Source organism: Panthera onca, chromosome D4 (genome assembly GCF_046562875.1).
Source record: "Panthera onca isolate mPanOnc1 chromosome D4, mPanOnc1 haplotype 2, whole genome shotgun sequence".
NCBI lineage: Eukaryota > Metazoa > Chordata > Mammalia > Carnivora > Felidae > Panthera > Panthera onca.
Genome location: NC_138351.1, coordinates 5,928,890 through 5,953,114, shown reverse-complemented (window position 1 = coordinate 5,953,114; position 24,225 = coordinate 5,928,890). Strand labels below are relative to the sequence as shown.

Here is a 24,225-nt window from a genome sequence, read left to right as displayed (position 1 = left end):
GACTGGCCCCTTTCAAAGAGTATCTCTGCAATCTGTCGCTGCTTTTATTCTGGTTCATAAGAGCTAAGATTTCACAATATCTGGTAAATATGCTAAGTTTTGGGGCTCCTGGGTGGCTCAGTCAGTTGAGGATCGCACTCTTGATTTCGGCTCAGGTTATGATCCCAGGGTCGTACGACGAAGCCCCGTGTCGGGCTCTGTGCTAAGCATGGGGCCTGCTTAGGATTCTCTCCCTCTCTTCCTTTGCCCCTCTCCCCTACTCTCTCTCATAAAAAATTAAAAATAAATAAATCTGTTGTTTCTCTGTTAAAAACCCACCAGCTCCTATTTGTCCTATGCCATCGTAGTTTTGGACCACGTCCTTTCTCCTACTTAATGCCCAGCACTCTGTGTGTGGGTCTGATAAGAGGCTCTCATCTGAAGCTGAGATGGGTTCTAGAAAGTTAGAACCTACAGTTCCATACTTCCTGAACACTGGGACAGCCTCATGACACCCCATCCCTGCCCTGGCTGTTCCCACTGTCTGCCGGGGAGAGAACCACTCTCCCTTCCCTCTGGTCCTCCCACTTTCCCGGAGTGGCTGGAAGGGAAAGGTTTCTCTTCTTCCCTCCCCGTAGCTGTCCCCCCCCCCCACCAAGTCTAACCATCCCTGTTTAAAGGGGCTATTTGGGGGCGCCTGGGTGGCTCAGCCAGTTGAGTGTCTGACTCTTGATTTCAGCTCAGGTCATAATCCCAGGGTTGTGGTTTTGAGCCCCGTGTCAGGCTCTGTGCTGAGAGTATGGAGCCTGCTTGGGATTCCCTCTCTCCTTCTCTCTCTCTCTGCCCTTCCAGAGCTCTCTCTCTCCCTCTCTCTAAAATTAAAAAAAAAATTTTTAATGAAAAAAAAAATAAAGGGGCTATTTCCCATACATTCAGTTTCATTGCAATTACTCTGGTAGATAACCAACACCATCCCACTTTCAAAAAGAACTAATCAAATATCTTACCTGCTGGATGGGGATCCATCCTGCTATCAGGAAAGCTGAGACAAGAGCGATTTTGTAAACGTCCTGGTGAAGTTTACACCTGTAAACAATTTTCTGTCCCTGCACTGCTCGGTCCTTGTCGATCTGTGAAACTGAGTTTTAAATTAACAAAGACTCCTGGTTGTTCGAGTCAAAGGATGTATCCTACTTAGTACTGTGCACCAGAACATGTGCTGAACTTGGTCTGGAGATGAACAAGGCATCCCAGCAGCACCCAAGAAGGCCCTGTCCAACGGGGTTCACAGACATACACGCAGAACACAGAGGGTCTGGCTCATAAGTATTAGAGAGGTACAGACCAGGTGAAAATAGGGCACGATCGGGGAGAAGCACTTCCAAGGCTTTCAAGGGCATGAAATTTTAACTGGGCTTCCTGCAATTGATTAAAATAGGGCAAGTCAGGGGTGCTTGGGTGGCTCAGTCAGTTAAGCAGCTGGCTTCAGCTCAGGTCATAAACTCAGGTCATGAGTTTGAGCCCTGGGTCAGGCTCTGTGCTGACAGCTCAGAGCCTGGAACCTGCTTCGGATTCTGTGTCTCCCTCTCTCTGCCCCTCCCCTGCTCATGCTCTGTTCTCTCTCTCTCTCTCAAAAATAAACATTAACAATTTTTTTTCTTAATTAGGGCAAGTCAAAATCAGCATGGGAAGAAAGGATACCCAGGTGAGGAAGCAACCTGTTCAAGAAGGAACAGCCTGTTTCTTTTCCGTGCCCCTAAAAATGTCACCGTCACTGGCAGTCATTACTTAGATATGATATTACTCGAAAGACTTATTTTTACCAAAAAAAATTTTTTTAAGGTAGACTGAGGCTCTACTTATTTTTTTTTATTTTTTTTTAATGTTTTTATTTCTTTTTGAGACAGAGACAGAGCATGAGCAGGGGAGGGGCAGAGAGAGAGGGAGACCCAGAATCCGAAGCAGGCTCCAGGCTCTGAGCTGTCAGCACAGAGCCCGATGCGGGGCTCAAACTCACGGACTGTGAGATCGTGACCTGAGCCAAAGTCGGAAGCTCAACCAACTGAGCCACCCAGGCGCCCCTGAGGCTCTATTTAAATTAGATTCCCTCAAGCACGGTATCACCTTTTGATTTTGATTACCAGGAGCATTTTCAAATGGGGGCCTGTTTAAAGACACACAATAAAAACAATGATTTCTCTGATTTCCAAGCAAACTTCTCTCTCCTCCCGGCCTCCCCCCAAGCCCATCACCATCTGGGAAATATCACCCACGGGCCACGAGAGCCGGAACAGGAGGCCTAGCCGTGCGCCCCCGAGAAGGCACCCAGGGGAAGCAGCAGATCTCCTACCTCTCAAAGACACGCGTGGAACATTCGGCATTCTCTCGCACCTTCTCAAGTTGCTTCCCAAATCCCGAATCGCCCATAATAATGAAAATTCCAGAGGTCACCCAGAACCAGATCGAAAGCCAAAAGCCGAAAGAAATAGCCTGCAGTCCCAGTCAGACCACGGACTGTAACCTTGGCCTTTGGCGGGTGGGATGAGAATGTTTGGGCAGGTGCAGATCGGGAGCTCTGGCGGAGAGGCTGTGGACGTAACACGGGGCGCCATCAGAGAAAACCGGGTTCCAGCCCTACCTGGGAAGCTATAGGAGAGGTGGGTGACCAGAGGAGGTCGCCGAGAAAGGGGTGCGTCAAGAGACAACAGGAGAGCGCTTGGGAGGCAGGGCGCACGCGCAAGGTATTTCGCTGTTTCCAGAAGGGCAGGGGACAGAAAGGCTGTTGAGAAGGGCAGCTGGGGAAGGCCGGTGGGAGAATACGGGACCGGCAAGACCCTGGGAGACTGACTCTCCACGGGCACCATGGCCAGAGCATACGTGAACGTTGAACTCTGACCCCAAACCTGCAGTCACCGCCAGGAGGCCAACCCTTTGTCTCTAAGAACTGACCCAGCAAGGGAGCCGGACTTGTAACTCCGTATACACCGCGGGAAGCCAAACAATAACTTCTGAAACGATGAGGCCAAAATGGCCAGGACTTAACTGATAACTGCCAGCTTTCCTAGCTCGGGTCCTACTTTCCAGCTTAGGACCAGCCGGAGACAGCCAAATGCGCTCCCCGAACACCCATCCCCAGGATGCGCCCCTGCCGGTTAGCCGCCTCCAGCTTCCCCCAGCCCACTGCTTCTGCCCAGGGCACACCCAAACCTTCCTTTTCGTCCCACTAGAAAGTTTTCCCACTCCGCCCTTCTGCCTCTGAGTCTGTGCCAGACGCAAGCAATGGTGGCTGACTCCCTTGCTTTCGCGAGCTCAGGATCGACAGCTTCTCCTCGTTTTGATGGTGTTCGTTTGCATCCACAGCACGATGGGCAGATGTTTCTAGGAGGCAAGAGTGTTTAACCGGGTGCATCACTAGGGGTGGGCTGAGGGAGAAATGTGCTTGGCAGAGGAGGGCCATCGGTGACCGTGTCACTTCCCAGGAGTGCCGGGACAGAAGCCAGAGTTGAGTAAGGTGAAGAATTAAGAGGGGGTGAGAAAGGGGTGCCCGGGAGGCTCAGTCGGCTGAGCGGCTGACTCTTGGTTTCTGCTCAGGTCACGCTCTCAACGGCGTGTGGGTTCGAGCCCTGCATCGGGCTCTGCGTTGACAGTGCGAAGCCTGCTCGGGATTCTCTCTCTCTCCCTCTCGCTCCGTCCCTCCGCCACTCGCGCTGTCTCTGTCTCTCTCAAAATAAATAAATAGAAAAAAAAAAAAAAAAACCAATCCAAGGGCGTGAGGAAGTTGCCCCAGCAAACACGGGCGATTATTTCGTAAAAATTCTACTGAGACAGAGGAAGAGAATTTGGACAGGAAAGGAGTGGAAATATACGGTTTTATGATGGACTTTTTATTTTTTAATTTTTTTTTTTAATTTTTTTTTTAATGTTTATTTATTTTTGAGACAGAGGGAGACAGAACATGAGTTGGGGAGGGGCATAGAGAGAGGGAGACACAGAATCCAAAACAGGCTCCGGGCTCTGAGCTGTCAGCACAGAGCCTGACGCGGGGCTCGAACCCACGAACCACGAGATCATGACCTGAGCCGAAGTTGGATGCTTAACCGACTGAGCCACCCAGGCGCCCCTATGATGGACTTTTTAAAAAGATCCTGGAACATGTCTGTTGTGCTGGGAAGAACCCAGTTTACAGAGGAGCCTCAGTGACGCCAGAAAGAGTGCAACTGATCGGAGACAGGAAGTCAAGAGGCAGCCAGTGGGCAGGAGACTGAGAGCAGGGGTGCCAGGCAAGGCCTGTCTTCGACAGGAGGAGGGGACTTTATCCCCTGAAGGGACAGAAGAGGCATGCAGTTGGCAGGAAGTAGGTGGCTCGTGGAGGGAAGAGAGAATCCTTCCAAAGGCTTCTACTTTCTTCATTAGGTAGGAAGTAAAGCCACCACCAGCTGAGGGGAAGGGAGGGTCGTCGGGGGGGAGGGGGGGGAACTGTCCCAATCACTGAGCAAGCAGCCTGCGGGGAAGTGTCACATGTCTGCGTCTCGTGAGGGACCAAAATCTCAAAAATCTCAAAGTGAGTCTGGCGAGTCCGGTGACTAGATGGGCTCCTGCTGTTGTGTTCACAGGAAGGCTTCCGCTGGTGTCGGGTGGGGTTCGGTCTAGAAGGATCTGCACCGTGGAGGGTCTGTGCGTGGTGCCTGTCACAGGCTGGAGTCTGACCCGAACGAGGAGGAAACTCAAGGCAAGAATTGGCAGAAACCAGCCGCGAAGGGCTGCCTCTGGCTTCCCAGTGACCTAGGAAAACGTGGGGTGGGCTGCTGAATTGAGCTGGAGGGACAGAAAGTCTGGACTGTTGTTGAATAAGGAGGCATCAGTGGTCACAGCTCCAAGGGGGGGACACACGGGAAGCTGGCGGAGGTGAGCAAATCCGAGGATGGGGAAGTGCACAGCCACAAACACCTGCGAGTGTAGAACACCACCAGCTGTGTAGCACGTGTCGGCTGGCCTCAGCTTCCCAAACTCGGGGGTGCGGGAAACGTTACGGCATCTTGCGTGTTTTTATTTTCGGTAAATCCACTCAGGTGACATTCCAGGCTCCGGCGGCAGGCAGATGAAACCCTCATAGTTCTCGTCCCTCCTGGATCCAGGGTCACACCAAGTCTCCAGCGGCCCCTGTGCGGGGTCCCGACGAGTCCCGTCCACACACAGCCCCCGCAGGTGCACAGGCCACCCTCCTTTTGAGACCTTGTCACCTTCTTGGGCACTGCTGTCTCCTGCCCCTCTTTCTCTCTTGCCCTCAAACAAACCAGAATCGCTCTTGGAGACTGGCGTCAGGCTTCTTGTCTTGGAGGAAGCCCGGTGGAGAGCCACAGGCAAGGAATTACGGAGCTGGGTGGCAAGAATAAAATGAGAGAGGAGGGGGACGATGTGGGCGGAAGAAGCAAGATTTAATGTTTCCATAAATTATTCTGGGAGAATTCCAAAATTATTCTCGGTGTTTGTGATGGTATCTGCCATATTCTGAGTATAGTAAGCATATTCCAAAATGTAAATTGACATCTGTTGAAATAAGCGAGTAAGTGCGTCTCAAGTCTCATTATGACTTTTCAGATGCCTGTACAAAAATCTGAGCACACAATGGCGACATAATCAAATATTACTATTTATTTTATTTATTCATTATTTTTGGTTCAAAAGTCGTTAGAGGGTAATTGTCTTTCCTACCGACAAATTAACAGAAGAAAACAAAAAGGAAAATGTGATTCACTTTAAGCTTGCATTTCACTTTAGGATTTAGAGGTAATTACAACGTATCCATTCAATCAAAGGGAGCCCCCCACCAAGGGCGGGGCGGGGGGGGGGGGAGTGGGTAAGGGAACAGGCAGCAGCATGGTAATTACAAAAACAAAAGCTATTCTCGTGGTGGTGTTTTTATTGGACTGAATAAAAATCCACGAAACCTAGAAACTGAAAGGCAATTTCATTCACAGGAGGTGTCCGACTCCCCCTGTCCCCATCTTCATAGATTCCTGGGGTTAAAAATCCTTCTTTCCCGTCCTTTATACAGAATTAGGCTAAAACTGTGAATAAAAAGCCTGCTGTCAGTACTCGATTGTGGATTGCACCTCTAAAAGGGGTTCCTTTGCGACTCCGTCTGAGTGCTGCCCTGTCTCCCAGCAGTGGTTTGGGGGGATTCTGGAAGCCGCCAGGAGCTCCGGGAGATCCTGCCTACCGCACGTCCCGGGACCAGATTCGTGACAGGTGAACAGATTATAACTACAGGGGTTTAAGCTGTGCCCCCGCTATCCTGGAAAATAAAACCAAACATTGTAAAAATGCATATGGCACAACATTGGAGAGAGGCTTTGCAGAGGAGGTCAAGGGTGCTACCAGGGCCCCTGAGCAGGGAGGAGTCTGGCAGAGCCAGTCTGAGCCCTACAGACTCCCGGTCCCATTCTGCCTGTGCTGCTTACAATCGCCAAGTGAAACTCTTGGAAACTTAGCTTCCTTTTTATTGGAAGAATTTTAAGCATGGAGAACAATCTAGATTTTCCCTTGATTGAACACATACTTTGTGTTCACCTCTAATCCCACTGATCATTGGTTCATGTGTTGGCCTGATTTTATTAACTTGATTTTATTTATTTGAATAGATCTGTTAACAAATTATATTTCAATGAGTATTAAAATATTCACATAGGGACACCTGGGCGGCTCAGTTTGGTTGAGCGTTTGACTCTCGGTTTTGGCTCAGGTCATGATCTAGTGGTTCACAGGATCGAGCTCCACATCGGGCTCTGTGCTGACGGCTCAGAGCTTGGTTGGGGTTCTCTCTCTCCTCTTTCTCTGCCCCTCCCTCTACATGCTCACTCTCTGTCTCTTTCTCTCTCTCTCTCTCAAAATAAATAAACATTTAAAAATTTTAATATTCATATAAAAATAATAAAGGTAACAAATACTTGTGATGCTGCCCAGAACCCCAAAAGTAAAATAGCTGCCAATGTATTTTTCCCTCATAATGCCCCCCTTTTATCAATAGAGACACCTGTCTAAATAACTTATTGTTGGTTCGTAACTCTCCTGGGAGCCGGTGTAATCTGAGCCTGACTCCTGTACACAGAGGGCAGGGAGAAACCAAAGAAAGAGGCAAGTTACTCTAGTTGGAAGGTGGCAGCTTTAAAAAGCAAAGGGAACTTACATACAAGGCTTGTCTTGGGCAGAAGTGGGATGAATGGGGGCACCTGGGTGGCTCACCTGGTTAAGCGTCCGACTTCAGCTCAGGTCATGATCTCATGGTTCGTGGGTTCGAGCCCTGTGGCTGACAGCTTAGAGCCTGGAGCCTCCTTTGGATTCTGTGTCTCCCTCTCCCTCTGCCTCTCTCTCTCTCTCTCTCTCTCTCTCTCTCAAATAAACAAACATTAAAAAAAAGAAGTGGGATGAATGGATCCCCAAATCTTAAACATTTACGAAGGGACCCTCACTGGGTTCAGTCACATATACCATGCAGGTGTTCTCAACACCACATCGCTGTCTCAAGGCCATGTCCTCGGAGCCTCTGGGAGTGGGAAAGGCAAGCAGAACCCACATTCCAAGGGCGGAGAGGGGTGAGGAGCCTCCGACTGCCAGCGTCCAGCTCACAGGTCAGGCAGCAGGCACGACTTTTCGATGACGATGTTTCCCAACGCTTATTCTTTGACTGTGTTTGCTCTTGAACTCTCTAAAAAGGATATTATAATGAATGTTGTCTGACTTTTTTCACTCAGCAATATTTTATTATGTTCTCTCCGCATCGTCCTGCAGAACTGTAGCACATTTATTTTCACAGGTGTGTCAATATCCATCATGAGGAGATCTACAATCTGATGATCCGTGTGCATTCAGGCATTCGGGTGATGTCACTCTTTTTCTTATCGCAAACCTTCCTTTATATCTCTTCGTTTTGCTTGCATACCTAGGAATCGTTAGCGTCAAAGGTGTAATAAAGAGTCTGGCCCCATTTTTTGACGTTTGAGGCTTTCACGTCTCACTCGTGCCTCTTCCCCTCTGTGCCCCTATCTGGACAAGTCGATAAGACATGCCAATTCCCCTCCTTTGGCGCGGGTGAGAGATCTGGGCCACGAGCTAGGATCTCCATCTGAACCCCAGCCCTGAGCCCTAACCATCATAAAACCTCCAAGCCGGTTTTGGACCAGCTTGGGAAGTCTTCCTTGCTTTCCCCCGAAAGTCTCACATAGAAGTATAAACCTTTTCATACCCTCTTGGGGGTGGTGGTGGTGTGTGTGTGTGTGTGTGTGTGTGTGTGTGTGCATCATCATTTTTGACAACAGAACCAAACTTTGGGTGGAAATCCATCCCGTTTCTGCAGATGACTGAACACAGCCCATGCTGCAACAGAATATCTAGACAGCGGTCACCACCGCTTGGGGACTTTACCCTCTTGTCCGGCTGTGCTGAGCTGCTCGGTTGCCTCCCGGCAAGCGTGCTTTTTGCCCGGAGCCGCTGCTCTCTGGCAACATTCCCCTTAGCGAGGTACTGGTTTGTCCTGCCTTTGCTGAGTCCTCCCGAGCCTCTGTTACAGATTTAACTGAAAGAAGTCAGAGCTTTCAACAGACACTTGAGGACAGGAGTCACGGTCCTGAGACCGGACTGGAGGTGGCAATTGCAACACTCCCAGAAGCCAGTGGCTTCACTAGGTCCTTCCCTTTCCTGCTGTTGGCTGTGTCTAATCCTGATCCTCAGGGTTAGAGGAAAAACGCTCATGGCACCCCATGTGGTACAGCGTAGGAGTTCATGAAACCATCGTCGTGGTGTGACGCTGATTTGAGGGTCTCTGGAGGAAGAAACTTATAAGAAGCAGGGTTTATGCCCCGAAGCATGGGAAGAAAGAAAGAAAGAAAGAAAGAAAGAAAGAAAGAAAGAAAGAAGAGAAAGAAAGAAAGAAAGAAGGAAAGAAAGAAGGAAAGAAAGAAGGAAGGAAGGAAGGAAAGAAAGAAAGAAAGAAAGAAAGAAGAGAAAGAAAGAAAGAAGGAAAGAAAGAAAGAAAGAAGGAAGGAAAGAAAGAAGGAAAGAAGGAAGGAAGGAAGGAAGGAAAGAAAGAAAGAAAGAAAGAAAGAAAGAAAGAAAGAAGGAAAGAAAGAAGGAAAGAAGGAAAGAAAGAAAGAAAGAAAGAAGGAAAGAAAGAAAGAAAGAAGGAAAGAAAGGAAGAAAGAAAGAAAGAAAGAAAGAAGGAAAGAAAGGAAGAAAGAAAGAAAGGAAAAAAGGGGAGGGGAGGGGGGAGGAAGGTAGAGAGAAAGGAGGGAGTGGGAAGGGAAAAAAGGAAGGAAGGAAGGGGGAGAGAGGGAGGAAAAGAGAGAAGGAGAAAAAGAAAGAAACCTGGATGCAGAGGGAAGAAACAAAAGAACTAACACAGAAGTCCACAATTTGGCCCAATTGGAAACCCAAAACATACTGGAAGGATTCATACAGTAAATAGATTCATAAATGCTGATCGGGGCCCTTGGTCGACTCAGTGGGTTAGGCGTCCAACTTCAGCTCAGGGCAAGATCTCACGGTTCATGAGTCTGAGCCCCGCGTGGGGCTCTCTGCTGTCAGCACAGGGGAGCCTGCTTTGGATCCTCTGACACCACCCCCACCCCCCCGCCCCTCCTCTGCTCTCACTCTCTCAAAAATAAAAATAAAAAACAGTGAAAACGACAACAAAAAGTTGTACCCTTTGACCGACATGCCCCCCCATTTCCCCCACCCACATCTGCAAACCACCATTCTGCTATTTCTGTGACTTTGATTTTTTTTAGATTCCACATGAACAGGAAATCATACAGTGTTTGCCTTTCTGCGCTGACTTACTGCACTTAGCATAATGCCCCCAAGGTCTACGCGTGTTGGTACAAGAGGCAGGATTTCCTCTGGGTCGTTGTGGTTGGTTTGTTTTTTGTTTTCAATATTGTCTGATCTTTGCTTTTGTTGCTTGCAAGCTCATCAGGTTTTTTTCCTGCAGAACTTCCTTCAGTACTTTGTCTTTTTATTTCCATATCCATTTTGCAGTCTTATTACCAAGTTATTTGAAGAATCCTACGAAATTTTCTTGAAGTTGCCCCAAACCCACAGATCAGTTTAGGAGAACTGACATCATAAAAACATGAGACTTCGTATCTGTGAGCATGGGCTTACCTTCACCATTAAGTTTTACACATACTTCACTCAATTTTTTACTGTTTTCCACATTCAAGGTGGGTGGCCCAGTATTGCTGGACTTCTTCCCAGGTGCTTTCTTTTAAGTTTATTTTTTATTTATTTTGAGAGAGAGAGAGAGAGAGAGAGAGAAAGCACACGTGGGGGAGGGGCAGAGAGAGAGAGGGAGAGAGACAAGAGATAATGACAACCGGCTCGGTGCCCAACACAGGGCTCGAACTCACAAACCACAAGATCATGACCTAAACTGAAAATGAGAGTCAGACGCTTAACCAGCTGAGCCCCCCAGGCGCCCCCCCCCCCAGCAGGTGCTAATTTTAGTTGTAAATAGTGGATCACTCAAAACACCACGTGTTCTCATCCTTACTGCCGTATAGAAACGCTATTGATATATACGTATTAATCACATACTCTATTTCTACCAACTCTGTTTTTTCAATCTTAATATTTTCAACTCTGAAGCGCCTACTTTACATGGCTCTTACAAAACTAAAGTGAAGATGGGGCGCCCAGGTGGCTCCGTGGGTTAAGCTCCAACTTCGGCTCAGGTCATGATCTCTCAATTCCTGAGTTCTAGCCCCATGCCGGGCCCTGTGCTGACAGCTCAGAGCCTGGAGCCTGCTTCGGATTCTGTGTCTCCCTCTCTCTCTGCTCCTCCCCCGCTCGTGCTCTTTCTCTCTCTCTCTCAAATATAAATAAACATTGAAAAAAAGTTAAAACTAAAGTGAAAACAACCGGTATAAATTCTGTAGCTTTGTAGGGGTCCTGGATTAAATCTTAGTTTGCATGGCCTTTCCTTCTCTCAGAGACCCGCCCCTCGGTTAATGCCGAATGGGTTTAGGAATCCAGGGCTCTGGAAAGACTCTCAATGAAGTATTCTTTCTTCCAAGGTGAGAAAAAGTACAGCAGAAAGTGTGTGCCCTATTGCCTATGACCCTCATATCCTGTAGGGTTAGGTGAACTTCAGAAGTCTTTGTCCCTGAGCGATGTACTTTGGACGGCCCCAAACCAGGTGAGCCTGTGCGAGCAGCCAGTCCCAAACCCCACAGTGACTTCAGGGGAACAGCTTTCTCCTGCAGCTCGTCAGCTCGGCCTCACGCACTGTCCCACCCACACTTGCCGACAATGACCGTTTGCACCGTGTCCTTATCCCATTATTTCACACTCATGAAACACATAAAGCAACCAAAAAATCAAGAGAGTGCATAAATGAAAAAGCTGTTACTTTGTCATAATAGATTTCTCGGAACCAAAGCAAGAGAACAATAAAAGGAACAGTTTTACTTCAGTGTTGGGTTTCTTACAAAGAAATTCCGGGGGCACCTGGGTGGCTCAGTTGGTTAAGCGTCTGACTTCAGTGCAGGTCATGATCTCGCGGTTTGTGGGTTCCAGCCCCGCGTCGGGCTCTGTGCCGACAGCTCGGAGCCTGGAGCCTGCTTCGGATTCTGTGCCTCCCTCTCTCTCTGCCCCTCCCCTGCTCATGCTCTGTCTCTCTCTGTCTCAAAAATAAATAAAACATTAAAAAAAATTTTTTTAAAGAAATTCTGCATTACTGGATGTGAGGATAAATTGCATAAAAGTGAGGCATAAGTCAGAGTACAAGGGTGAGATTTTAGGAGTTACACCTTCAAATTTGTCTAATTCATCATATGGATATTGAAGACCAGAATATAGATTTTTTTTCATTATTTTGAAACTATTCTTTCTTCCAAAGCTAAACTTATTGATCATAATGTCAGTATCTTCAGTATAACAGTCAATTAACTATAGATTATTAATAAATAGGAATTATTTTGTTGATTAAGATCCATGGTTAACAGGGTGTCTTCCCAAAGAAAGTCCTTCCTCACATGTGAAAATATGAATGGTCATTCCTCTGTAAATATTATATTAGGAATCAGTATTATTGAAATTAATAAAAGTTAATATGGAATTGGTTGGCTTTCAAAGGCTAGTGATACTAAAAAATATTTTCAAACTATGGAGATAGTTTTAATTAAACAAACAGAAAAACACTGCTTTACCTCATGTAGAAACAATTCAAAGAAAAGCTATTTTTCCGAAGGTTACTTATTCATAAGAGTGAGAGAATGAGAGAGTGAGAGAGAGAGAGAGAGAGAGAGAGAGAGAGAGAGAGAGAGACTGCACGAGCAAATGCGTGCACGAATGGGGGAGAGGCAGAGAGACAGGGAGAGAGAGAATCCCAAGCAGACTCCACTCCCAATGGGGGGCTCGATCTCACAACACTGAGATCATGACTTGAGCCGAAATCTATAGTCAGACGCTTAACTGACTGAGCCACCCGGGCTCCCCCAAAGAACAGCTTTTTATATTACATTCAAAACTTTAATTATAAATACCAGTTTGTTATCTATTTCTACAATTATCATATAATATATATGTACGTATTTTTTTTATTTTTCAGAAATAGAGTGACACTCTAGAATTTCAAGAATCCAATGAAGTTCCATCAATCTAAGATTGTACCATTTTGGGCAATGAACACATTTGCCAATGTGCGAGGCGGTAAGACACTTTTCGTAGCTCTTCTTGTCACCATTTTCCTTCTCAAAAAAAAAAAAACAAGTCTTTAGCTTATTGTCTATTTTTCTACATTGAAAATACATATACAAGAAATAGCATGTATATAAATATGTATGTGTATATTTATATATATTTATATGTATATATAAATATATATATATATATTTTATATATATATACAAAAAATATATATATATATAGAACACATTTATTGCACCTGATGAACCAATATTAACACATTATTGTTGCCATGGTTGACATTAGGGTTCATTCTTTGTGCTGTGTATTCTATAGGCTTGACACACGTCCACCATGACAAACACAGGATACTTCCATTGCCTTCCAGCCCCTACGCCTCACCCCTGCAACCACTGATTCTTCCACCAGCTTTTCCCACAATGCCCTAGAGTTGAAATCATTCGCTCCAGGGCCTCTTCAGATGGTTTCTTCTACTTTGTAATACGCTTTTAAGTTTCCTCCTCCGTGTGTTTTTGTGACCTATCCGCTCATGTCTTTAGTCTGCTGACTCACATCCCATCGCCTGGATGTGTATGTGTCCACTTACCCGCTGAGGGCATCGCGACTGCTTCCGGGTTTGACAAGTATAAATAAAGCTGTTGTAAGCATTCACGTGCAGGTTTTGTGCACCAGAAGGCCTTCCACACCTTTGGGTACAATTGCTGGGTGATATGGTAAGCGTATGTGGATTTTGTAAGAAATCGCCAAACTGTCTTCCCTAGAGGTGGCACCATTTTGCATTCCCACCAGCCGTAAGTGAGAGCTCTTGCTCCGCAAGAACGTGCCGTGTCATCAGGGTTCTGGATTTTACACAATTCTGTTAGGTGTGTGGTGACATCTCACCGCTGATTTAATTTACAATCCCCTAGTGACATACGATGTTAAGCATCTTGTCATAAGCTTATTTGTCATCTGTGTATCTTCTCTAGTGAGGTGTCTCTTCAGATTCTTTTTTTCGCCCAGTTTTAATCGGTTGTTGAGGGTTAAAGATTGTTTGTATATTTGGGGGGCACCTGCGTGCCTCAGACGGTTAGGCATCCAAGTCTTGGTTTCCGGCTCAGGTCGTGACCTCATGGTTTGTGAGTTGGAGCCCACTGTCTGGGCTGACAGTGCGGAGCCTGCTTGGGATTCTCTCTCTCCCTCTCTCTCTCTGTGCCTGTCCTGCTCGTGCTCGCTCGCTCTCTCTCTCTCTCTCTCTCTCTGCCCCTCCTCTGCTTATGCTCACTCTCTCTCCCTTTGAAAACAAATAAATAAATTTTTTAAAATGTTGTAAAAAAAGATTCTTCCTATATTTTGGGTATCAATCCTTTATCGGACACATGTTTTCGCAAATATTTTTTCCCAGACTATGGCTTGACTTTTCATTCTATTAACAGTGTCTTTTCTCAGAGCAGGAGTACTTAATGTTCGTAAAGTTCCACTGCATTTTATATTGAATTCTTGGATCTGTTTTCTAAAATATTTATTTATTTATTTTTGAGAGAGAGAGAGAGAGAGAGAGAGAGAGAGCAAGGAGGGGCAGAGAGAGAGAAGAGAGAAGGAATCCTAAGCAGGCTCCACACCGTCAGCACAGAGCCCCACGCGGGGCTTGATCCCACATACCATGAGATCATGACCTGAGCTGAATCAAGAGTCGGATGTTTAACTGAGCCCCCCAGGCACCCCCATGAGTCAATATATGTGAAAGGTGTGAAGTTTTTGTCTACATCTCTTTCTTGCATGGCAATATCCATTTGCTCAGCACCAAAGCTCACACAGGGACATGGACAGTCTGTCTAGCCCTCTACCTATTCAAGAATTTGAATCAATACTTAGTATCTGACAAACAGAAAACACGAGGGCCAGATGAATTTTACCAAACATTTTAGGGGAAAAAATTACGCTTATTTTCTAAAATCTTTTCCAAAAACATAGAACAAAAATGCATACGTCTTAATATATTTTATGAGGTCAGTATCACCCTAGTATCGAAAACACAGAGGGGTGCTTGCGTGGCTCAGTCGGTTAAGCGCTCAACACTTGACTTTGGCTCAGGTCGTGATCCCAGGGTCATGAGATTGAGTCCTGCATCGGGCTCTGCGCTGAGTGTGGAGCCTGCTGAAGATTCTCTCCGTTCCTCTCCCTCTGCCCTTCCCCCACTTGTACCCACATGTGCACTCTCTCTCTCTTTTTTTTTTTAATGTTTATTCATTTTTGAGACAGAGAGAGACAGAGCATGAACAGGGGAGGGTCAGAGAGAGGGGGAGACACAGAATCCAAAATAGGCTCCAGGCTCTGAGCGGTCAGCACAGAGCCCGACGCGGGGTTCGAACTCACGGACCGTGAGATCGTGACCTGAGCCGAAGTCGGACGCTTAACCGACTGAGCCACCCGGGTGCCCCTCACTCTCTCTTTCTTTTAAAAAAAAATACATAAAGTCTTACAACACAAGAAAAATTCGGACAGATATCTTTAATGGATATGGACACCAAAGTCCTCAATAAACTGGTAGTAAATCATATCCAACGAGATATGAAAAGAATTCTATACCAGGCCCAAGAGGGATTTATTCCAGGTATGCAAGACTGGTTCAATGTTAGAAAGCCAATTAGTGAAATTTGTCATCTCAACAGGCTAAAGCAGAAAAACGATATGATCACATCAGAAGATGTAGAAAGAGAATCTGACAAAACGCATCATTTATTCACAGCGAAAACTTGCAGCAACGTAGAAATAGAACTATTGCAATTTGGTAACAAGCATTTACCAAAAGTCCGCATCAAACATAATCCTTACTGGTAACAAACTAGATGCCTCCCGCTAAGGTCAGGGACAAGGCAACCACTTCCCCTGTCGCCCCTCCTTTTCAACCTTGTCTGGAAGTCACTGCCAATACAACTAGAAAGAAAAGGGCATAAAACGTAAATAGATTGGAAGGGGAGAAATAAACTGTCTTCGTTCCCAGATGACAAGATCATCTATGCAGAAAATCTTATAGAATCAACAAAAAATTCTGGTAACCCAAAAACACTTACGGCAAGATTGCAGGATATATTTTCGCATACAAAAGTTGATTGCTTTCCTATATACCAGCATTGTATGCTTGGGCTTTAAATTAAAAACACGATATCATTTACATTAGCACCAAAAGAATGAAATAGCTGGGCATAAATCTAACAAACTAGGTACAAGATATACATGATTAAAAGCCACACACCTCTGATAAAGGAACAAAAGGGTATTTAAATACATGGAGAGAGAGTTCATTCTCCTTTTATAGGAAGATCAAAAATTGTTAAGGTGTCATATCTTCCCGACTTGATCTATCGACTCAATGAATCCAAATCAAAACCCCGGCAAGTTATTTTCTGGATATTGACAAACGTATTCCAAAGTTCATAAAAAAATAGAGTAGCCAACATAATATTGAGGGAGAAGAACAAGGCTGGAGGCTTGCCACCACCCATCATCAACACTTACTATAAAATTACAGTAATTAAGGCCACATGGTATTGGCAAAAGAAGAGACAAATAGATCAATGGAACTGAAAAGAGAGCCCAGAAATAGAACCATACAAATACAGTCAACTGATCTTTGACAAAGGAGCAAAGGCAATTCTGCCTTTCACAAAAATTAACTCAAAAAGGATCACAGACCTAAATGTAACACACAAAGCTCTTTAACAGAGGAGAAAAATCTAGGTCACCCAGGGCCAGGCAATGACTTCTTTAGACACAATACTAAAAGCACAATTCTCGAATGAAAAAAATTGATAACTTGGATTTCACTAAATTAAAAACTTCCGGGAAACCACAGACTAGTGGGAATGCAAAATGGTACAGCCACTTTGACGTGTGTTGTTTTTTTAAAATTTTTTATGTTTGAGACAAAGAGAGACAGAGCATGAACAGGGGAGGGTCAGAGAGAGAGGGAGACCACAGAATCCGGAACAGGTTCCAGGCTCTGAGCTGTCAGCACAGAGCCCGACACGGGGCTCGAACTCACGGACCGTGAGATCATGACCTGAGCCGAAGCCGGACGCTTAATCGACTGAGCCACCCAGGCGCCCCGAAATGGTACAGCCACTTTGGAAGACAGTTTGTCAGTTTCTTACAAAATTAAACATATTCCAATTATACGATCCACCAATCACACTCCTCTGTATGTACCTTCCGTAGATGAATGGATAAACCAATGTGTTATATTCAGACAACAGAATCCTATTCCACAATAAAAAAAAAAAAAGAGCTATCAAGTGAGAAAAAAAAAGACATAGAGGAACCCTAAAAGCATATTGCTAAGTGTACAAAGCCTGTCTGAAAAGGCTACATATTATATTCTTCCAGCCATATGGCATTGCAGAAAAAAGCAAAACTATGAAGACAGTAAAAAGATCAGTGGTTTCCAGGGGCTAAGAGCAAGGGAAGGAGGGATGAACAGATAGATTGCAAGAATTTTTAGGACAGTCAAACTACTCTGGGGGCGCCTGGCTGGCTCGGTCGGTTAAGCGTCCGAGTCTTGGTGGTCAGCTCAGGTCATGATCTCACGGTCCATGGGCTCGAGCCAGAAGTCGGGCTTTTCACTGGCAGCCTAGAGCCTGGTTGGGATTCTATCTCTCTCCCTCTGCCTTTTCCCTGCTCTCTCTCTCTCTCTCAAAATAAATAAATAAGCATTTTTTTTTTAAAAAAAAGAAACTATGCTGTATGAGACTGCAATGGTGAATACATGACGTTATACATTTGTCAAAACCCATAGAATGTACAACACAAAGAGTGAACCCTGATGTAAATTTCAATTAACAATAGTGTTTCAGTATTGACTCATCAGTTGTAACAAACGTACCACTAATACAACACGTTAGTAACAGAGAAAAGGGGACGAGGGTGTTGCAAGGCTGAAGCGAGTATATGGGAACTCTGTCCATTCTGCTCAATATTTCTATAAACCCAAAACTGCTCAAGAAATAAAATTCTTAAATTCAAATAATAGTGGCAGAGAGTTGGAGATGTATATCAAAGTGCTGATTCATGAAGGTTTCGGAGGCTTGAACAAAGTGAATTAGTGGGGGCTTAGGCTTGGGGACCTGAGATGGTAGGGTGATCACCCAAGGGTACGGGATTCCTTTCTGGGGTGATGAACATGTCCCGAAATTAACGGTGGGGTTGGTTGCAAACTCTGGGAATGTGCCAGAAACTACCGAATTGTGCACTGTAAGTGGTACACTGGACGATATGTGAATTATACCTCAATACAGCTGGTAAAATAAATTGAAAGTCCTAGATCTATGTTACAAAGTTCAACGAACAGCATTTAATAGTTTGCCTCTTGCCACAGTGCATGTTCTAAGGTCTTAACATCTGCCTTCTTACCAGAAAGTCAATAATGTTTAAAAGTATAAAACTCCAGAGTGAACATCAGTGTTTACAGATTTCGGTGAAGGTTTCGAGAATCACAGGTGTAAGAGGCAAGAGCCCTTAAAACATTTTCCTTCCTCTCCTTCCCTTTCCTTCCCCGGACTGTTAGAACCAGATTTTCAAATGTCATTATTGATGACGTGGAAATTGTTTACAATGTTAATTTGGGGCGAAGTTTTGAGCATTTGTTTTTGCAGAGAAACAATTACTGTATCCCCGCCCCCCACACACTGGGGCAGAGAGCACATCCTCCTTCATCAGGCTACCAGCTCAGCCCGGGGCCCCCCTTCAAAGAAGGGAGTACAAAAGATAGAGCCAGCACAAACATCCATTATTGCCATCAGCTCAGTAACAGCGGTGGCTTTGTCATCAGAAGTAATGGGAAGAATGAAAAAGGAGATGATCGTTCAGATTACAGGGATTCACAAAATAAGCTTTGTCTCACTGTGGAGGACTTGCCGAGAAGAGAGATTAGATGTTAGAAAGAAGAAACATGAGAGCAACAGAGAGAGGAAGAAGGTTTGGAAAATGAATTCTCCCAATTACTTTATGCGGTTGTTTAATTTTGGGGTGTGTATCTGACAATTTGCACAGAACTGCATTCTCTTACGTGACTGAAATTGAATGAGCGTGATTACTTTAGGCTGAGGCTATCTTACAAAAGATTCTCAGAGCTAAAACTGATAATATGATTACTTGCTGGTTATTTTTAAATATCATGTGGGAATCTAACTTTTTTTCGTATCTATTCCTAGTTTATTATTTTTTAATTTACTTGAATCCAAGTTAGTTAACATATAGTGAAATAATCGTTTCAGGAATGGAACTTAGTGATTCCTCACTTACATACAGCACCTGCTGCTCATCCAGACAAGAGCCCTCCTTAATGCCCATCCCCCATGTAGCCCCTCCCCCCTTCCCCCTCCCCTCCAGCAACCCCCAGTTTGTTCTCTGCATCGAAGAGTCTCTTATGGTTTGTCTCCCTCTCTGTTTTTATCTTATTTTTCCTTCCTGTCCCCTGTGTTCATCTGTTGTATTTGTTAAGTTCCACATAGGACTGAAATCGTATGATGTTTGTCTTTCTCTGACTTATTTCGCTTAGCATAATACATTCTAGTTCCATCCATATCACTGCAAATGCAAGATTTCATTCTTGTTGGTGACTGGGTAATATTCCATTTTACACACACACACACACACACACACACACATATACATATATCTTCTTTATCCATTCATCAGTCGATGGACATTTGGGCTCTTTCCATAGTTTGGCTATTGTTGATAGCGCTGCTATAAACATTAGGGTACATTGTGTCCCTTCGAACTAGCATTTTTGTATCCTTTTGATAAATACCTAGTAGTGCGATTGCTGGATCATAGGATAACTCTATTTTTAATTTTTCTTAATTTTTTAAAACATTTATTCATTTTTGAGAGACAGAGGAACAAAGCATGAGTGGAGGGGGGGCAGAGAGAGAGGGAGACAGAATCCGAAGCAGGCTCCAGGCTCGGAGCTGTCAGCACAGAGCCCGACGTGCGGCCGGAACTCATGGACCGTGAGATCATGACCTGAGCCGAAGTCGGACGCTCAACTGACTGAGCCACCCAGGCGCCCCATCTATTTTTAATTTTTTGAGGAACCTCCATACTGTTCTCCAGGGTGGCTGCACCAGTTTGCATTCCCACCAGCAGTGCAAAAGGGTTCCCCTTTCTCCGCATCCTCACCAACGCCTGTTGTTTCCTGAGTTCTTAATTTTAACCTGGGAATCTAACGTAATAGGGATGTTTAGACAGCTGGTATTTCGAGGCGATTCATACGCTTTCTACCATAGTTTCCAGCCCAAGCTCACTCTCATCTCACCAAATGAAGATCGCATGTCAGTGTACTTTTCAGCCTTGTAGGACACCCCCACCCTCGTGTTGGGGATTAAATCTTAGATCCTGGGGGACTGGATCTAAACTTGAGGAGTCCCATGTAGATGGTTTGAGGGCATCAGTCAATTACCTGTTTGAATTTAAGAGACTAAAAGAGACAGTGGTAGTAATGTCACAAGGAGAGGACATCCATTTGTGACACCTCTCCCGTGTACATTCTGCAGGTGTGACTTCACTGTAACTTTATGACGAGGGCATTTAACCACCTGACAATAAAAACCTGTGCCGTTATACATTCTAGTCATAGTCTCCAAATGTATTACTCCAGAAACATTTGGATAAGCAATTGAATTTCAAAGGCACCTTTCTTAAAGCTTTCTTATTACATACGCATATAGATCAGTTATTTACGTTCTGGAAGGGTTGGAGAAATTTCTGCATATAGGCACCTACTTTATTATTATTATTTTTGTGTGTGTGGCCATGTTGGAAGAAACACTGCAGGCGAAAATGGACAGTGCTTGTGCATGGAAAGTCTGAATGGGGCAAAATACAGCGTTTTATATCTTATAATCTATAAAAACTGCAAGGAGGTGACTGGAAGGTTACCTCAATGCTAACTCAATGATGTTTGTAGCACACTGACCATTACCTATTAGCATATATTTTAAGAACGCTGACTCACATAGGAAGTATCTCCAGGCAAAAGATGTGTACGTAATGTTTCAGAGAATAGAATGAAAGTATTTTCATAATATACGTATAGATGTAAATGCACTTGTTAGCCAAAATCCATTTCTGAACCTTTGTTTGAGTCATCAGACTCAGTAAAAAGATATGTCCATGTAAAGTCAATAAGGCTCAACTCTTAACATGTATGCGTATCTGTGTAGAAGAAATACAGGTGAAATAAACCATATTCAATTATTTAAATTCGTGTTTCATCCCATAAACTGGACTGCATTGCATTATGTAATATTCCGTAAGTACTAAGTTAATACCAAAGATTGGACATTTTTTTTTTATCTAGATGATACGACTGGCCAGAAGGAATGACCTGAATTATTACAAACATTGCAAAAAAAGAAACATTATTTATAAAGCCTTTTTCATCTGAAGCGTAGATCTTATGATCTGGATAGAACTTTATTTAACATGTATATGGTTTCCTGATTTCCTCTGAAAAAACAGATACGAAATTCCTCAAAGGAAAAGAAAAGGGGAAAAAAAAGGAAAGAGCAAAAACAAGAAGCAAATTTATTCAGTTTACGTTAGTCCTCGTTTTCCGAGATCTTACTTAATTTGAAATCAATTTGAAATCTGTTGTAATATATACCTCTTAATTAGGCAGAAGCAATTAGACAAATAATGTTCCAAGCATAGGTATGCCCAGCCACTCTGGTAATTCTATTTAAAGATGCGTTAAGACAATAGGCTGTGATTCCTGAATAGAATTGAATGCAAGGAGTTCTGGCTAACAAAAAGGTCACTTCTCAAAGCCTGTGACTGATATTATACACGTGAATTTAAAACATGGCATAATATCTTTGGATCTAATTTTGCATCAATGTTTGCAAGCCTAATATTGCAACTGTTAGACCCAGAAAAATATAATGGGAGGAAATAAATCTATCTTCAAGTGGAATTTTTAAAAATTTTAGCTACAAAAAAAAAGTACAGGCATGTAGTTTAGAAAGGCAAATGGCGCTAAGAGGTTCACTCTGACAATTATCTTTTGACACCAGGTGTGTGACTTTGGAGTCATTGAACCTCGCTGCGTGTCGGTTCCTCATCTGTAAAATGGGGATAATAATGTGTCAATATTATGTCCCTATGAGTATAAAGATGCTGTGAGTATCCAAGGAGCTGGTAGGTAAGAGACTAAGGACTAAAATAAAATGAAATAAAGTGACCTTCTTGATTTCTCTAAATAGGCTGCATCCTTCTTGGAACAGACTTCGAGTTCCTACTCTCAATTAAATGTAGTCTGTTTGGAGGGAAGCATATGATCCATATTCACATTTAGTTGCAGTTAAAATTTCAAAATTTGGAACGCGTCCGCGTGCTTTTTCTCATCCTCCTTCAAAGAATATGGAATTCTTGTTTCCCCGAGGGTTTGACAGAAAACCCTCAGAACATCTTCGGTATCTGAATCGTAAGCATCTTTCAGAACTGAGTCTGAATTTACAACTGGGTTAGGCTTGTATCTTTCCATCCCAGGACGTAGTTCTGAGAACTGCTTCCGTTTCCTGGCTTCTCATAAACCTGTGTTCTTCTAGAATTTATAAAGATATGGAAATATACCTTGTGGCTAGGCCCAGGAGGTGGTCCCTCTTGCTGGGAGGAGTGTAAGGATTCATCCTTGCCCCAGAGTCTCACTGGCTCAGCTCATGGGGGCTCCGGGATCCTACTCACATGTCCTGACTTTCTCTGCAGCAGGTAGCACGGTGCCTCTCCTTAGGAGAACACATCTGGGGAAATTCGTCAGAGCCAGGCGGTGGGTGGGTCCCGAACAGTCCAAAAAGAACAGGCACAGCCTCCCAAAATTCATACGCATTCTTATACACAGTTAGGATTACAGACATTTCAAATGTCGGGGGTTAACTGCGTAGTTATCTTCCCAACGGTGAAGAGTGCCGCACTGACTTACCAAAAGCAGGAAGTCTCCAGTCTCTGCTTCCTGTCCCAGGGCTAGGGTCGCTGGGCCCCACCCAGTTCTCTCCTCCAAGATGGTCACGGGCACAGCTCCCTCTTCTGAAACCCACAGAGTTAACAGTGAATGTAACCATCCATAAAGAAGTCTACATGAACGTTTCGCAAAGCAAGGGGAGGGGGAAGGGAAGTTAGCGCCGGAGCGTGGAAGGAAATTCAGCGTCAGCATGTACTTCTGCAATAGTCCTGGCATCATGACGCCCTTCGGCCACTCTCTGCTCTCTGCACGCTTTGCTCTCAGGCAGGACTCAGCTCGTTGGCTTCTTTCCCCGCTATCCTGACCCAGACTTTCATTTCAGAGGAATCCGAGACCTTAATATTAACCAGATGTAGAATGTAGGGAGGCAAGACACGGGATCCCTTGATAATCGGGATGGATTCCTCCTGCCCATCCCATAACCCTTTCCCCCCCAACTTACCCAGTGATTTGCAGTGACTGATATCCCAGGAGGCAGTCGGGGCTTCAATGCAGGGGGAGCACTGTTGCGTTTGCGGGTGAAAGCAAGCAGCCCTCACCCCGAGGGTCCGACAGTTTCTAAATCCAGGGTCCCCAACTCGGGGGCAGGAAGAAAAGGGTTTGTGAGCAGATCATTAAATGGTTCATAAGTGAAAGCGGTCGCTAGTTCGAGTCCTAACCTGCTCCTGTAAAACAATACGCCAGGGAATCGGTCAGGATGCAACCCAGGGCACCGACAGACAGCCGGACGGGCCACTGCCCCCTGCACTCGGGAGAACAGCGGCCTTCACCACGATGAAGTCCAGCCGCTCCTTTGTCTTTGCCCCACTTGGTCCCGATCGTGTCTCGAGCTGGAGGATGGCATCGGCCGAGTCCGAGGCTTATGCCTTCTAGCTGGTGGCCGTCAGCAGCTCCCAGAAGGGGACTCTGCCTCCTTCATCCACGATCGGCATGAAGTCAAGCCTCCAGAATGTAACAGCCGATCCCGCAGTTGACACGTCCGTTCCTTGCTCCCCAGCGGCTCGCAGAAGCAAGACGGGACCCCCTGAGAGCTTCCGGTCATGCGCCGTCAATGTTCTTTTCAGCGGCCGGAAGTGGGCCCCACGGGGCTCACGTGGTTCATTCACCGCAGAACCGGCCTGATGATCGCGCCTCGGGGACGCGTGCATGCCACACTTTCTGGTTATCCGGGTCCTGTTGCAAAAGCGGAATCGTTACAGGGGCCTCGTCTCTGACACTCGGCATAGAAAAAGCAGGTGGAGGCAGCGCTGTGCGTTTTCCCCGCCAGCGGTCCAGGGATGGGGCGTGTGCCCAGCGAGAAGCGCTTTACTGGCCGGCCACGGGTAGGGATTTTAGGGACAGCATCCAAAATAGGAATAGTAATCCTCCCCCAGAGGAGGTCTGGCAGGGTTTTCTTGTTTTCTTCTTCAGCTGCTTTTGAAGTCATTTCCCCTCCCCCTCGAGAACCGGTGGGATAGAATCATCATTCATGTAAGCTGAACGGGCTCCTGGCCAAGCCGGTAGTGACACAGATGACAGATGAGGGAGTAGCCTCGGGGACCAGC

General features: G+C 45.3%; 2 long non-coding RNA genes across 2 annotated transcripts in view; both read right to left on the bottom strand.

Annotated features, from left to right (window-relative positions):
• LOC145713007 (uncharacterized) overlaps window positions 1–24,225 on the bottom strand; it is a 445,152-nt gene that overhangs the window by 386,991 nt on the left and 33,936 nt on the right. The window lies entirely within an intron of this gene.
• LOC132663704 (uncharacterized) lies at window positions 4,493–23,894 on the bottom strand. The gene is made up of 4 exons (XR_009603221.3): window positions 23,124–23,894; window positions 22,643–22,746; window positions 7,222–7,355; window positions 4,493–6,274 (listed from the first exon to the last, which is right to left on the bottom strand). It is a non-coding gene; the product is annotated as an uncharacterized LOC132663704 (long non-coding RNA).